Source organism: Diaphorina citri, unplaced genomic scaffold (genome assembly GCF_000475195.1).
Source record: "Diaphorina citri unplaced genomic scaffold, Diaci psyllid genome assembly version 1.1 scaffold6678, whole genome shotgun sequence".
Lineage (NCBI taxonomy): Eukaryota > Metazoa > Arthropoda > Insecta > Hemiptera > Psyllidae > Diaphorina > Diaphorina citri.
In genome coordinates, this window is record NW_007384054.1 from 1 (window position 1) to 4,328 (window position 4,328).

General features: G+C 41.9%; 1 long non-coding RNA gene across 1 annotated transcript; it reads left to right on the forward strand.

Moving 5' to 3' along the window:
• On the forward strand, positions 1 to 670 carry LOC113472637. The gene is made up of 2 exons (XR_003394863.1): positions 1 to 60; positions 602 to 670. It is a non-coding gene; the product is annotated as an uncharacterized LOC113472637 (long non-coding RNA).
• The last annotated feature ends 3,658 nt before the right edge of the window (positions 671 to 4,328 follow it).

A 4,328-nucleotide genomic window follows, 5' to 3' on the forward strand; every position in this document is an offset into this window, starting at 1 on the left:
ACTCCCAGTGTGAAATGGACGTTGAATAATAAGGACATCGTGTATAATGATCGAGTAAAGGTAAGTTGACCCTTTAATAGATCAGTTGCCCCAAGGGATGGGTTAAGCTTATACGAATCTACGAAAGGTAAGTTTTCTTGGTGTGTTTGTCTGTTTAATATAGTTTTCACTTATTTAACAGAACTTTATGTGCTGAATTATTATTTTTTAATTGGTCACTGTATAACTGCTAAAATTTTCAGTAATGGGGGTTTTTACTCTCCATTTGATGACAAGCTATCCGCCTCCTCACATTAATCTCACCTAGCGTGATTGGGAAAGTGTAGAAACAAGCGATTGCCCAGATGTTCACGGACTCGTGTACATAAATCACCAGTAACATTCCGTCCAGTAATATTCCAGTCCAGTTGGACAAAATATATTTCTGTACAGCTGCGAAATTCAATTGATTTTGTCCAACTAACTGACTGAAATTTTACTGAACCGTAGTGGTGTTTAGTGTTTACCCGAGACCAATTTTTAGACTACTTGCTGGTCTCGTGTATTCCAGCTATAAGGACTTTGATCTAATGCCCAACGTTTCATTTTCCCCCTTTTCCAGAGTGAATTCAATCCGGAAGACGGCAAGGCCACACTGTCCATCTCGAACGCGACGCAGCAAGACCGGGGCCTGTACACGGTGCGTGCAGACAACTCACTGGGCGAATCCAAGTGCTTCTCTCACGTCATAGTGAAGAGTGTCACGTGCCAATGTTAAGTATGTATGAAATAACGTGTACCTATGCTTAGGGAACATTAGAGGGAATGGTTTATTTCAGAAACCTCCCATTAGTATCGGCACTATTTCATGAAATTTCTTATGCCGAAATATACAATATTTCACGAAATAGTGCCGATTCAGGAATGAAAGAAAAAATAAATAAAATTGTTGTGAACTTGAATGATGTTCTCATAATAAACTGGAAATTTAGGACCCTGTAAGTTCACGGAACCAGAGGCTTCCTTCTCTCTTCGATTTCGGGACGATAAGACCATAGCAGTTACAGTTCCCTCTGTCTCTTACAAAAAAAAAACCTCTTTCTTTCTTTCTCTAAAAAAAGAACGATTCAAATGACCAAGCTTTTTTGTTCACCCTTCTTTTTCCTCCAGGATCTTCCACCGAGTCGCTCATACCAATCCTAACGCCCACCATGTCCGTTGCTCAGCTAGAACCCAGCGGAAAACAATACGAAATGAAGCGGTCAGCTATGTTCTCTTCCGCGTCTTCTTTCTCGTCTCGTGTGAACGGGGGCCAAGCCGCTCCTCAATCCGAAGTAACCAGCTTCTCTTCTGAGAAACACGAGACCTCGCAGCAGACTGGAGTGCAGCCGACTGTTCATGTAAGTTTAGGGCGTCTTCTTTCTCGTCTCGTGTGAACGGGGGCCAAGCCGCCCCTCAATCCGAAGTAACCAGCTTCTCTTCTGAGAAACACGAGACCTCGCAGCAGACTGGAGTGCAGCCGACTGTTCATGTAAGTTTAGTCATTTATACCTTAGGCCAGCCACTCACTATCAAGTAGATCTGATAGGTACACCTGATCAGGTCCTCCTGCCAGGTCTACCTGATAGTGTGTGTGCTCATTAGGTATCATGTAGACCCAACAGGCGGACCTATTCAGACGGACCTGATCAGGTCTACCTGATATAGTGAGTGGCTGGCCTTATTTGTAAACTACAACATGCATTTCAGGAGTGAGCCCCTGTTTCAGTTTTTACATTCTCTTGGAATTTTGTTTTTCAATAATTCTATTGGTTACTGTTAAAAGTAACCGGTTGTGCATCATTCCATTTTGCCCGAACTAAGCAATTTTTTGATGTTGTACCGCACACGGTATAGCCCAAAGAATCAACGCTTATACTTATCTAGAGTTTAGATACTCTTTTCCATTTGACCTAGAACCTAGAGTTTTAAGCCGTTCTTTAGAAATTGAATGTATCTAAGCTTAGTCAAATGAAATCTCAAGGTATCTCAGTTTAAAAATTTATTATTCCACGTATAAACATGCATTTTGCAATACCTATTTGCCATTTGCCAACAAAACATGGGATTACAATAACAGAAAATACTTCGGCGTCCAAGTGTAGAGTTTGATAAATTTCCCTCTCAGTTTTTCCGGGTTCAACTCAGCGTCAGCCTCTGTTGAAAAATCCCCTTGACAAAATGAGACTGTTCAAAATTCCAAAATTAATGTCTCTGAAATTTCAAAATAAATGTCTCTGCCTCCTCCGCACTGAATACATAATGAACACCGGTGGGCGGAGGGTTCAAGGTGCTTGCCTGAGGAACAAGAAGGCACTGGTTCAATCCCAGCTCGAAGCATGGAACATTAGGCGAGCCACTCACTATCAGGTAGACCTGATCAGGTCCGCCTGATTCCAGATGAACACACAAACATTTTCTTTTATTTCAAATTTTGACCAAATAATGAAGCTCTAATGGTTAGTCTTGATAGAAGGTATTAATTTGCAAATAATCACTTTAAAATGGTGATACTAAATTTTTGTGTCGCTCCTGGGACTCGATTCCTAGTCCCCGAATTAGGAATCCACCGTTCTTCTGAGCGACTGGGGCTGGTTACTTTAATGTTTTAATGGTTGGTAAAATATTACTAGGGCATCAACTGAGGCTAATGCCTCGCTTAGTGTTTACCACTCAAGAGTCTATTATATCGCCGACCTTGTCGAACAAACTACTCTTGACGTAAAATGCAATTGAAATATTCTGGTGGGCAGTTGTTGGGCACCAATATAAATGAGTTCTGGTATTTCTGGTGGGCAATTGGGCACCAATATAACATCAGGTAGAGGGTACACCCGTGTTTCGTTATTGACCCAAATACATTGGGAACGTCGTTAATTCACTTTGTGAATTTTAATGTTAAAGAGGGCAGGGGCTGGGGTTAGGCTTGTAGGTCGGGCTAATCGACCCAGAAAAGATATTCCTCTCTCAGACCCCCGCGATCAAGGACCTACTTCCTCTTCATTAAGAATAAATGCGACGAAATGGAAGAAAATCTGGCAACCGATCGAAAACCCCCGCGGCCCTCAGAACAATGCTTTCCTTTGAAATCGGACAGTACATCCATTTCTGTTTCTATTGATTTATGTGCCAATGCATTTTCGCTGTGCGCTGTGAAAAAAACTAATTAATTGTAAGTGGATACTATTTAGAGTGGATACTATTTGGAGCCGTTCTACCAGGCTATTTAGAGGATAAATCCGGGCTTGGGCTTGGGCTTTGCCGTTCATCGTGTAGGGCTAAAGCCTTGGTCCTAATAATTTCTTTCAGGGCATACTCCAGTCCTAGTACGTTCAATTTCAATGAACGGTCAAATAGCGGCGATTAAGGCTCCTTTCACATCTAGACTGCAACTTGTAGCACACTGCAAACTTGAAGTTTGAAGTTTCTGAAAGGAAAATACAACTCTTCCCTGAAAACTCCGCCACTATTCCTACCAGTTGGGCATTACCAGAGGGGTAAATCCTGCATCCTGTCTTCCTTCTCTCTTCGATTTCGGGACGATAAGACCATAGCAGTTACAGTTCCCTCTGTCAAACCTCTTAAAAAAAAAAATCCTTTTCTGAAAGGAAAATACAACTCTTCCCTGAAAACTCCGCCACTATTCCTACCAGTTGGGCATTACCTGAGGGGTAGATAGTTAGGGTAGGGGCGGAGGGTTGATAGTTGGAGAGGGGGTTGTTATTACTAAATTTATTTTCCCTTCAACCCCCTATTAGGTAGTTTGGGAAAAGTTAACATTAAAAGGAAATTGACGCCTGCTTTCACTAAAAAAAAGGATTCAAATGACCAAGCTTTTTCCTCCAGGATCTTCCACCGAGTCGCTCATACCAATCCTAACGCCCACCATGTCCGTTGCTCAGCTAGAACCCAGCGGAAAACATTTTATTTTTCTACCTTTTATTTTATTTTTTTACCTTCTTTTACCTGCGATCCTGGTGAACCGAAGCTAGAACTGTGGAAATTTATTCAAGCAAAAAAGAAGGGTTAGGTCGGTACCTATTTATTAAATTAATGGTAAGTTCGATTTTATTTTTGTTCCATTAAAGTCCCTACATCAATCCTCCTTCTCAGCCAGCCTAGTAAGGCCTAGTTAGCTTGCAGGGTAGCGCGTCTACCTTGTGAGTGCTAGGTTGGGGGTTCGATTCCTGCCCCGGCGGCTTTTATCCTGAACAGGAAGCTACAGTTTGTTTAATATAACATCAGGTAGAGGGTACACCCGTGTTTCGTTATTGACCCAAATATATTGGGAACGTCGTTAATTCACTTTG